The following is a 12561-nucleotide window of genomic DNA, read 5'->3' on the forward strand; positions in this document are numbered from 1 at the left end:
TCATCTGGCAAAGGGCTAATATCCAGAATCTACAAAAAGCTAAAACAGATTTTCAAGAAAAAAAAAAAAGCAAACAAATCCATCCAAAAATGGGTGAAGGATATGAACAGACATTTTTCAAAAGAAGACATATAAGAGGCCAACAAAGATGAAAAAATGGTCATCACTGATTATTAGAGAAATGCAAATCAAAACTACATTGAGATACCACCTCATGCCAGTTAGAATGGTGATCATTAAAAAAATCTGGAGACAACAGATGCTGGAGAGGATGTGGAGAAATAGGAACCCTTTTACACTGTTGGTGGGAATGTAAATTAGTTCAACCACTGTGGAAGACAGTGTGGCGATTCCTCAAGGACCTAGAAATAGAAATTCCATTTTACCCAGTAATCCCATTCCTGGGTATATACCCAAAGGATTATAAATCATTCTCTTGTAAAGACACATGCACACATATGTTCATTGCAGCACTGTTTACAATAGCAAAGACCTGGAACCAACCCAAATGCTCATTGATGATAGACTGGACAAGGAAAATGTGGCACATATCCACCATGGAATACTAGGCAGCCATAAAAAATGACGAGCTTGTATCCTTTGTAGGGACATGAATGAATCTGGAAACCATAATTCTCAGCAAACTGACAAAAGAACAGAAAATCAAACACTGCATGTTCTCATTCATAGATGGGTGATGAACAATGAGAACATATGGACACAGGGAGGGGAGCATCATACACTGGTGTCTGTTGGTGGGGGCCAAGGGAGGGACAGCAGAGGGGTGGGTAGGTGGGGGAGGGATAACATGGGGAGAAATGCCAGATGTAGGTGACAGGGGGATGGAGGCAGCAAACCACATTACCACGTGTATACCTATGCAACAATCCTGCATGATCTGCACATGTACCCCACAACCTAAAGTACAATAAAAAAAAAAAAAGAAAATACTCAATAAATGATATAATAATAATTTTTAAAAATCATATGAAACTGCAAATATATATTTATTTGACCATTTTGGCCTACATAAATTATAATTTCATATGGTTCAATCAAAATGTTACTGATCTGAAACTCAGCAACCTTGCAGCACTGATATTAATAGCTCTAATAATTTTTGGATTCTCTTGATTTTTCTTTTTTTTTTTTACGTGGAGTTTCACTCTTGTTGCCCAGGCTGGAGTACAATGGCGCAATCTTGGCTCACTGCAACCTCCATCTCCCAGGTTCAAGCGATTCTCCTGCCTCACCCTCCTGAGTAGCTAGGAGGACAGGCATGTGCCACCACGCCTGGCTAATTTTGTATTCTTAGTAGAGACAGGGTTTCACCATTTTGGTAAGGCTGGTCTCAAACTCCTGACTCAAGGTGATCTGCCCACCTTAGCCTCCCAAAGTACTGGGATTACAGGTGTGAGTCACCGTGCCAGGCAAATTCTGTTGAATTTTCTATGGATAACCATATAGTCTTCAAATACAGACAGGTTGGTTGGTCCTCTCTTTTCTTTTTCTTGTTTTCTGGAATTAACCAGGAAGTTCAGTTGATTACTAAGTATTAAGGCTGACTGTGGGCACCATGTACTGTTCTTAACTTTAAAAGGAACAGGTCTGTAGTTTTACTGTTAAGTGTGATGTCTACCAAAGGAAGTTTTGGTTAACTTTATTTGGCTTAAACTATTAAGCGAAATAATTGATCTTGATGTTTTGTTTCTTAATATAATGACACATTCAATTTGCTAGTACTGTATTTAGATGTTTGAAATCCATTTTCAGAAGATTCACTTTTCATTTTCTTATACATACTGTCCTTCCCTGTTTTTGTATCAAGATTATACTACCTTTAAAACCTGAGATGGGCAGCTTTCTCATTTTATCTCTTCTCTGAAACACTTTAATTCTTCTATGGTTTATCTGTTCCATGAAGGTCTGATAAAACTTACCTGTAAAGCTATCTCATCTAGACATTTTGTAGGATTGTTTCAATGGTTAATATAGCTAAATTCAGATGAAGATCCAAAAATCCTCCCATTGATTACAGGTCTCCAAGTCTTGGGAAATTTTGCTTTGGTAACCTAGTGTCTACTTGAACCCCTGCAGAAATTCCATATAAGTTGATACTTTTGAAAATATTTAAATAGTATGTTAATGACAGAAAGACAATGATGGAGCAAATGAAACAAATTTGCAAGCAATTCAAATTTAGGAAAGCAGGTCGGGTGTGGTAGCTCACACCTGTAATCCCAGTACTTTCACCTGAGGTCAGGAGTTCGAGACCAGCCTGGCCAACATGGCGAAATCCCATCTGTACTAAAAATACAAAAATTAGCCGAGCGTGGTAGTGTGCACCTGTAATCCCAGCTACTCAGGAGGCTGAGGCAAGAGAATCGCATGAACCTAGAATGCAGTAGTTCCAGTGAGCCAAGATCACACCACTGCACTCCAGCCTGGGCAACAGAGACAGACTCCATCTCAAGGAAAAAAAAAATTTTGGGAAAGCAGTATGAAGCACCAGTGCTGCCTGGCCAAGAGACTGTTATACACTAGTGCTACTTGTACAGGCTGATTAACAGTGAGATACTGATAGGAACCTCCATACACGATAACCTGCATTGACACTATAAAAAGTAGAGCTATCAGTTTTGAAATAAACTAATCATTTTTCTTCACCACTAACTCTCCTGAGCTTCTAAATCTATACTTAACATTAAACATTACTCCAAACTAAAATTAAAACAACCACCACAAGAACCCATAACCAACACTTTTAATGGACTGTCTATATGATAAAGTCCAAGTTCCCTAGCCAGACCTTCAAAAGTTTCCCACACAATCTGACCCCAAATAAGCTTCTCATATTATCTCCCACCCTTTCTTTGCATCCAAACAACCAGATGGACTGGTCTACTCACTATTTCCCCAGAAGTCCCAAGAACAGTCAATTCCTTGAGATGTTAACCTTCTTCTTCTGTACTAACCCTCAAAAGCCAGCTTAGGTCCTGTCCTTTTTTTAAGGCTTTTCCTAGCCATTTCACTACCCAGTGAGTCTCTCCCTAAAAGAACAGCTCATTGTTCACGGCTCATTGTTCACAGCCCTCAATAGTTTTATCTGGTTTACTAACCATAGTCCAAACACCTTAAGGCAAAATCTGTACTTTTTTTTTTAACCCTCATCCCCTGCACAGGGCTCTTGATATGAAGAAATAAGAACTTGACCCCAAATCTTTCCTAGGTATCTTTTACTCATGTTACCTGATTGTCTTGATTTATAATTCTAGGCTTCCCTTTGATAAATTAACTGAGCAGAAACAATTACCTTCTGAAATTCTGTGATGATTGCTCATTTAACCTATTCTTTCCCAGTTCTAGCTCCTTTGAAGGACACTGTGTAAGACTGTCACACTTTCCTAGCTACATATGTATGTACTGGCAAATGCTTGGGTCCTAGTATAAACAAAATTGAGTATGTGCAGGCAAAAAAGTCAAATGTTTAAGGAGACTTGGCTTTCAATAAACAGTTCACACACATGGTGTATTGCTTGCAAAGAGAAAACACAAGCATGGTAAGGATGTCATTTTTAATGGCTCCCAAAAATATGACATACTTAAATGTGGTTTTTTTTCCAACGGGAAACCTGGTGTGATTATGAGGACTAGATTGTTCAAGGATACCAGCTTCCATGAAAGGGTATTTTTGGCAAGCACTTTGTCACTAGAAATTAGTAAAAAACATTTTCTGAGAGCCCGCCTATGATATATCCAACACTATGCTTTAGGTGTAGAAAGCAGCCAAAACAAGATTAGGCGACATTACAAAAATCTCAATTAACTAAAATGATTGACTAATTGGTTATCTTAAAACACTAGAATAATTTAATTGCATTGCCATGGTATCTGCACTCAGTAGTTCATTCCTGCTGGGTGTTCAAAGATCAGTGCCATAGAAATTCAGTATCTGGCATCACTAGTTTTCTTGGCTTTGTGCTTGTTAAAATTTGGTATTTCTATTGACTCAGTATTTCTAAGTTCTATAGTTTTCTCCGATTCATATAGTCTTCAACAGCAACTAGAAAAAAACCCAATAGAATAGAATCAAATACTTCTTTTATTCTTTTGCTGCTCATTAAATGTTTTCTCATTAACTCTCATAGTAGAAATAATTTCAGAATTATAACAAAGTAAGCACTGACAAAAAACACTACTTCAATAACTTCTTCCATACTCTAAAAATTTTTGAAAGAATTTAGAAAGTGATTCTAGTTTGAAATTCAAATAGTACAAATAAATCTATGTAAAATACCTACACCAAGCCTTCTCTGTCAGTAGTTCTTATTGGTATGGGTGAGAATTTAGGTTAAAATAAGGCAGAGGTGGACAAGATTATTGTAGCACAAAGCTGAAAGGGAACTGAAAAGGAAGGGTTTTTTTTTTTTTTTTTTTTTTTTTTTTTTTTTTGGCTCATAGAGAACACCAGGTCTTTCTTCACAAAGCAGTACTCAAAGGATCTGAAGTAGGATACCCTGACCACGTAAACAGAACTAGAAACAAAAACCACATGATCATCTAAATAGATGCAGAAAAGGCTTTTGATTATATTCAATATCCATGTTGAAAACCCTCAACAAACTAGGCACTGAAAGAATATATCTCAAAATAATAACAGCCATCTATGACAGACCCACAGCCAACATCATACAGTATGGTCAAAAGTTCGGTTTGAGGCCAGGCGCGGTGGCTCAAGCCTGTAATCCCAGCACTTTGGGAGGCCGAGACGGGTAGATCATGAGGTCAAGAGATCGAGACCATCCTGGTCAACAAGGTGAAACCCCGTCTCTACTAAAAATACAAACAATTAGCTGGGCATGGTGGCGCATGCCTGTAATCCCAGCTACTCAGGAAGCTGAGGCAGGAGAATTGCCTGAACCCAGGAGGTGGAGGTTGTGGTGAGCTGAGATCGTGCCATTGCGCTACAGCCTGGGTAACAAGAGCGAAACTCCATCTCAAAAAAAAAAAAAAAAAAAAAAAAAAGTTCTGTTTGAGAACTGGAACAAGACAAAAATGTCCACTCTCATGACTCCTACTCAACACAGTACTGGAACTCCTAACCGGAGGAATCAGGCAAGAATGAATGAATGAATAAATAAATAAATAAATAAAAGGGCGTGGTGGCTTACACTTATAATCCCAGCACTTTGGGAGGCCGAGGGTGGGTGGATCACAAGGTCAAGAGTTCGAGACCAGCCTGGCCAACATGGTGAAACCCCGTCTCTATTAAAGATACAAAAAATTAGCCAGGTAAGGTGGTGGTGCCTGTAATCCCAGCTACTCAGGAGACTGAGGCAGGAGAATCAGTTGAACCCAGGAGGCAGAGGTTGCAGTGAGCCAAGATTGTGCCATTGCACTCCAGCCTGGGCAACAGGGTGAGACTCTGTCTCAAAAAAAAAAAAAAAAAAAAGAAAAGAAAAAAGAAAAGGAAGCCGGGCACGGTGGCTCAAGCCTGTAATCCCAGCACTTTGGGAGGCCGAGGCGGGTGGATCACGAGGTCGAGAGATCGAGACCAACCTGGTCAACATGGTGAAACCCCGTCTCTACTAAAAATACAAAAAATTAGCTGGGCATGGTGGCGCGTGCCTATAATCCCAGCTACTCAGGAGGCTGAGGCAGGAGAATTGCCTGAACCCAGGAGGCGGAGGTTGCGGTGAGCCGAGATCGCGCCATTGCACTCCAGCCTGGGTAACAGGAGCGAAACTCCGTCTCAAAAAAAAAAAAAAAAAAAAAAAAAAAAAAAAAAAAAAGAAAAGAAATAAAAGGCATTTAAATAGGAAAAGAGGAAGTCAAATTATATTTACAGATGATATAATTTTATAACTAGATCTTGGACAAGGTAGCATAAGAAAAAGTAACTCAATAAATAAAAATACAAAATAATTTTGTACCGGCTGGACGCGGTGGCTCAAGCCTGTAATCCCAGCACTTTGGGAGGCTGAGGCAGGTGGATCACGAGGTCGAGAGATTGAGACCATCCTGGTCAACATGGTGAAACCCCGTCTCTACTAAAAATACAAAAAATTAGCTGGGCATGGTGGCGCGTGCCTGTAATCCCAGCTACTCAGGAGGCTGAGGCAGGAGAATTGCCTGAACCCGGGAGGCGGAGGTTGCGGTGAGCCGAGATTGCGCCATTGCACTCCAGCCTGGGTAACAAGAGCGAAACTCCGTCTCAAAAAAAAAAAAAAATTGTACCTAGAAAACGCCATAGTATCTACCCAAAAGTTCCTAGAGCTTGTAAACAATTTCAGCAAAGTTTTGGGATGCAAAATCAATGTACAAAAATCAGAAGCATTTCTATAACACCAACAGTGTCCAAACTGAATGCCAAATGAAGAGCATAATCCCATTCACAACAGACACACACATACCTAAGAATATAACTAATCAGGGAGGTGAAAGATCTCTACAATGAGAATTACAACACTGCTCAAAGAAATCAGAGATGACTACTTACAGGGAGGGAAGAGGACAAAGATGGGGGGGAAAAGGAAAAACATTCCATGTTCATGGGTAAGAAGAATCAATATTGTTAAAACGGCCATACTGTCCAGAGCAATTTATGGATTCAATGCTATCCCTATCAAACTACCAATAACATTCTTCTCAGAATTCAAAAGAAGAAAAAGATTCTAAAATTCACATGGAACCAAAAAAGAGTCTGAATAGTCAAGGCAATTCTAAGCAAAAGAACAAAGCTGGAGGCATCACTGTTACTCACCTTCAAGCTATACTATAAGGTTACAGTCAACAAAACAGCATGGTATTGATATAAAAACAGACATACAGACCAATGGAACAGAATAGGGAGCCCAGAAATAAAACCGTAAACCTACAACCATCTGATATTCAACAAAGTTGACAAAAGCAATGGGCAAAGGACTCCCTATTCAATAAATGGTGCTGGAATAACTGGCTAGCCATATGCAGAAGATTGAAGCTGAACTCCTTCCTTACACCGTATACAAAAATCAACTCAACATGGGTTAAAGACTTAAAGGAAAACCTTTCCTAGAAGAAAACCTAGGAAATACCATTCTGGAGACATAGGCCCTGGCAAAGATTTCATGATAAAGACACCAAAAGCAATTACAACAAAAGCAAAAATTGACAAATGGGACCTAATTAAAGAGCACAGTGAAACAATCAAACAAACACAAAAACAACAACAACAAAAAACCTATCAACAGAGTAAACAGACAACCCACAGAATGGGAGAAAATATTTGCAAGCTATGCATCTGACAAAGGTCTAGTATCCAGAATTTGCAAGGAACTTAAATTAACAAGCAAAAAACAAACAGCCCATTAGAAAGTGAGCAAAGAACATGAATGTACATTTTTCTTTTCTTTTTTTTTTTTTTTTTTTTTTTATTGAGACGGAGTTTCGCTCTTGTTGCCCAGGCTGGAGTGCAATGGCGCGATCTCGGCTCACCGCAACCTCCGCCTCCTGGGTTCAGGCAATTCTCTTGCCTCAGCCTCCTGAGTAGCTGGGATTACAGGCACACGCCACCATGCCCAGCTAATTTTTAGTATTTTTAGTAGAGACGGGGTTTCACCATGTTGACCAGAATGGTCTCGATCTTTTTTTTTTTTTTTTTTTTTTTTTTTTTTGAGACGGAGTTTCGCTCTTGTTACTCCCAGGCTGGAGTGCAATGGCGCGATCTCGGCTCACAGCAACCTCCGCCTCCTGGGTTCAGGCAATTCTCCTGCCTCAGCCTCCTGAGTAGCTGGGATTACAGGCACGTGCCACCATGCCCAGCTAATTTTTTGTGTTTTTAGTAGAGACGGAGTTTCACCATGTTGACCAGGATGGTCTCGATCTCTCAACCTCGTGATCTGCCCGCCTCGGCCTCCCAAAGTGCTGGGATTACAGGCTTGAGCCACCGCGCCCGGGGAATGTACATTTTTCAAAAGAAGACATTGTGGCCAAGAAGTATATGAAAAAAAATGCTCAGCATCACTAGTCATTAGAGCAATGCAAATAATAACCACAATGAGCCACCATCTCATAGCAGTCAGAATGCTATTATTTAAAAGTCAAAACATCACAGATGATGGTAACAATGTGGAGAAAAGGGACCACTTATACAGTGGTGGGAATGTAAATTAGTTCAGCCACTGTGGAAAGCAGTTTGGTGATTTCTCAAAGAACTTAAAACAGAACTCCTTTCAACCAAGCAATCCTATTATTGGGTATATTAAAGGAATATAAATCGCTCTACCATAAAGACACATGCATGCATATGTTCACTGCAGCAGTAATCACAATGGCAAAGGCAGAACCAACCTAAATGCCCATAATGATAGACTGGATAATTCCACTGCCTGCAACATCCTGGCTAACCAGAGGTCCTGCGTCTGTCCACATGGCAGTTTCACTGCTAGCATAACCAGCATTTGAGAGAGCCGGCCCACTAAACACATCTACAACCAAGGACTCCCATAGTGTACTTCACTCCCTTGTCACCTCCACTAGAGCAGGTGCTGTTATTCATGTCTAGGAGACCTGAAGATGGATCATATCACAAGATGCTTGCAGATATTCCCCAGCACCAGTCCAGAGCCTGGCAGACCCACTGGGTTGCTAGACCCCAAAGAGCAATAATTATCACTGCAGTCCAGCTCTCAGGAAGCTCCATCACTAGGGGCAGGGGGAAAGCACTTCAACAAGGGATCACTCTGTGGTATAAATCAATCTGAACAGCAGGCTTTGAGTTCCAGATTTTCCCACTGAAATAGTCTACCCAAATGAGGAGGAATCAGAAAAGTAATTCTAGTAATATAACAAAACAAGGTTCTATAACACTCTCAAAAGACCACACTAGCTCCCCAACAATGCATCCAAACCACTGAAGAATATACATTCTTTTATTAGCATATGGAACATTCTCCAAGATAGATCATACGATACATCACAAAACAAGTGTCAATAAATTTAAGAAAATCAAAATTATATCAAGTATCCTCTCAGTGGAATAAAACTGGAAATTAACTACAAAAGGAACCCTCAAAACTGTGGACATTAAATAATCTGCTCTTGAATAATCTTTCAGTCAACAATGAAATCAAGATGGAAATTTTAAAAATTCTTTGAAGTAAACAATAATAGTGACACAACTTATTAAAATCCCTGAGACATAGCAAAAGCGGTGCTAAGAGAAAAGTTGATAGCATTTAATGTCTATATCAAAAAGTCTGAAAGAGGTTAGATGCAGTGGTTCATGCCTATAATCCTAGCACTTTGGAAGACAGGTGGATTGCTCGAGCTTAGGAGTTTGAGACCAGCCTGGGTAACAAGGCAAACCCTGATTCTACAAAAAATACAAAACTTAGCTGGGTGGGGTGGCGTATGCCTGTAGTCTCATCTACTTGGGAGGCTGAGGTGGGAGGATGGCTTGAGCCCAGGAGGCGGAGGCTGCAATGAGACAAGACTGTGTCACTGCACTCCAGTCTGGGCAATAGAGCCATACCTTGTCTCAAAGGAAAAAAAAAAAAAGTCTCAAAGAGTGTAAATAGACAATCTAAGGTCACACCTCAAGGAACTAGAGAAATAAGAGCAAACCAAACCCAAACAAAGCAGAAAATAGTAACAAAGATCAGAACAGAACTAAAAGAAATTGAAACAAAAATGCCTATCGACTAAGGACTGGAAAAAAAATGTGGAATATATACACCATGGAATACTACTCAGCCATAAAAAGGAATGAAATAATGGCATTCACAGCAACCTGGGTGGAGTTGGAGATGATTACTTTAAGTGGAGTAACTCAGGAATGGAAAACCAAACATCGTATGTTCTCACTTATAAGTGGGAGCAAAGCTATGAGGATGCAAAGGCATAGGAATGATATAATGAATTTGGGGAACTTTGGGGTAAGGTGGGAGGGCGGTAAGGGATAAAAGAATACTACTGGGTATAGTGTACACTGCTTGGGTGATGGGTACACCAAAATCTCAGAAACTGCTGCTAAAGAACCTATCCATGTAACCAAAAATCATCTGTTCCCCAAAAACTATTGAAATAAAATAAAATAAAAAAGAACTCTGCAATACCTTCTGCAGTTTGTCTCAGCAAACACCATTATGTAAAAAAATCTATTCTTTTCAGTATAATGAAGTGATTGTTAACATAAAAAAAAGAAGTACTATAACAGAGATTTTGGAAGAACACAATAATGGTATCTTATTGAGACCTTGGGTCAGTAAAGTTTTCTTAGAGAAGTTGGCACATAAAAGGAGTTTTGAAGAACCAACAGTAGTGGCTGGCTCCACGGAAATGGGAAAGAGAGGAGGAAGGGAACAACTGGATGAATCTCAAGGTTCTTTTATAATTTACAGGTTTAGGCTTGACTGAATCTGGTCTCTTTCTAAACTTGCTTTTTAAAAGACATGTATAATTGCTATTTTTGTTCTTTTCATTTTGTAACACTGTGGATGAATTTATAATTTGTCAAAGTCTTAGCCCAACCTATTTTTCTTCAGTTAATTGAAATAGTGGGTTCTGAATTTGTAATGTCTAAATTTTTTTTAACATTTTTAATTAAATAAAACTCTGCTACTATGAAATCTAGAAAAAAATTAAAACTTAGCCTGGTAGAGTGGTGTATACCTGTAGTCCTAGCAATGCAGGAGGATTGTTTGAGCCAAGGAGGTCGAGGTAGGAGTGAACTATGATTTTGCCACTGCGCTCCTGCCTGGGTGACAGAGCAAGATCTTGTAGAACTTGTTTAAAAAAAAAAAAACAAAAAAAAAACCCACAAGACTTTTTACTATTTGACCCCTGTCATCTCCTCCAACTATTTCTTTTTTTTTTTTTTTTTTTTTTTTGAGACGGAGTTTCGCTCTTGTTACCCAGGCTGGAGTGCAATGGCGCGATCTCGGCTCACCGCAACCTCCGCCTCCCGGGTTCAGGCAATTCTCTTGCCTCAGCCTCCTGAGTAGCTGGGATTACAGGCACGTGCCACCATGCCCAGCTGATTTTTTGTATTTTTAGTAGAGACGGGGTTTCACCATGTTGACCAGGATGGTCTCGATCTCTTGACCTCGTGATCCACCCGCCTCGGCCTCCCAAAGTGCTGGGATTACAGGCTTGAGCCACCGCGCCCAGCCCTCCTCCAACTATTTCTAAACATTCCCCATAGCTCCCTGTAAGGCAGATAAATTACTCATTGTCTGACCCCCAAACTAACCACTCTTGCCTTCTCACCTTTGCTCATACTATCCCCAGAAGCATCTCTTGTACTTCCCTTCTGCTAATCCATTTGTTCAGTATATAATTTGGGTATCTATTAGGCATTCTGTGAGCCCAAGAAATATTATAGTTAAAAAAAAGACACACACACACACACACACACACACACACACACACACACACACACACAAAAGGCGGCTGAGGCAGGAGAATTGCCTGACCCCATGAGGCGGAGGTTGCGGTGAGCCAGGATCGTGCCATTGCACTCCAGCCTGGGTAACAAGAGCGAAACTCCGTCTCAAAAAAAAAAAAAAAAAGACACAGTTCCTGCCTTCAAGGAGCTTACCATCCAGAGCAGCTTATTCTTTCTTCAATTCTAGGTTGAAGGCCCATCTACTTATGAAGTCCTACTCTGAGCTCTTATTGCATTTTATAGGTGGCTCACATATCTGTGCTAATCATAATCCCTAAAAACACAATCCCAAATGCGATAATCCTGAAAGATCAAAATCTCTAAAGTCTAAAAAATCCCTAACATCTAAAATCCTGAAAATCACCATCCTGAAAGATTAAAATTCAGCATGTTGAAATCCTGAAAGCGGAATTCCGGGAAAGTACATTTTTTTTATTGTAAGCAGGATAGTTGTATCATGTTACTTGTATCATATTAGGTGGAACTATTCCTTTCCTACTATCTTTATTTGCATTTGGCAGAAAATTCAGGTGAGTAGATTAGTCACATGATACAACAACAATAAAACTTCTGTCTAAAAATGCATCATTTGACTGGGCGCAGTGGCTCACACCTGTTATCCCAGCACTTTGGGAGGCTGAGGCAGGCAGATCTCAAGGTCAGGAGATTGAGACCATCCTGGCTAACACAGTGAAACCCTGTCTCTACTAAAAATACAAAAAATTAGCCAAGTATAGTGGCACATGCCTATAGTCCCAGCTACTGGGGAGGCTGAGGCAGCAGAATCATTTGAATCCGGGAGGCAGAGGTTGCAGTGAACTGAGATTGCACCACTGCACTCCAACCTGGGTGACAAGAGCGAGACTCCATCTGGAAAAAAAAAAAAAAAAAAAAAAAAAAAAAAAGCATCATTTGGCCAGGGGTGGTGGCTCATGCCTGTAATCCCAGAACTTCAGGAGGCCAAGGCGGATGTATTACTAGAGGTCACGAGTTTGAGACCAGCCTGGCCAACATGGCAAAACCCCGTCTCTACCAAAAATACAAAAATTAGCCAGGTGTGGTGGCATCTGCCTGTAATCCCAGCTACTTGGGAGGCTCAGGCAGGAAAACCACTTGAACCTGGGAGGCAGAGG

The 12561-nt window shown here is 40.2% G+C and overlaps 1 protein-coding gene and 1 non-coding gene across 7 annotated transcripts in view; one reads left to right on the forward strand and one right to left on the reverse strand.

Annotated features, from left to right (window-relative positions):
* Positions 1-12561, reverse strand: part of USP49 (ubiquitin specific peptidase 49) — a 115737-nt gene that overhangs the window by 38728 nt on the left and 64448 nt on the right. The gene's annotated exons all lie outside the window — the stretch shown is intronic.
* Positions 3876-4015, forward strand: LOC120363484 (small nucleolar RNA SNORA8). Its single transcript, XR_005579029.1, has one exon. It is a non-coding gene; the product is annotated as a small nucleolar RNA SNORA8 (small nucleolar RNA).

Source organism: Saimiri boliviensis, chromosome 4 (assembly GCF_048565385.1).
Source record: "Saimiri boliviensis isolate mSaiBol1 chromosome 4, mSaiBol1.pri, whole genome shotgun sequence".
NCBI lineage: Eukaryota > Metazoa > Chordata > Mammalia > Primates > Cebidae > Saimiri > Saimiri boliviensis.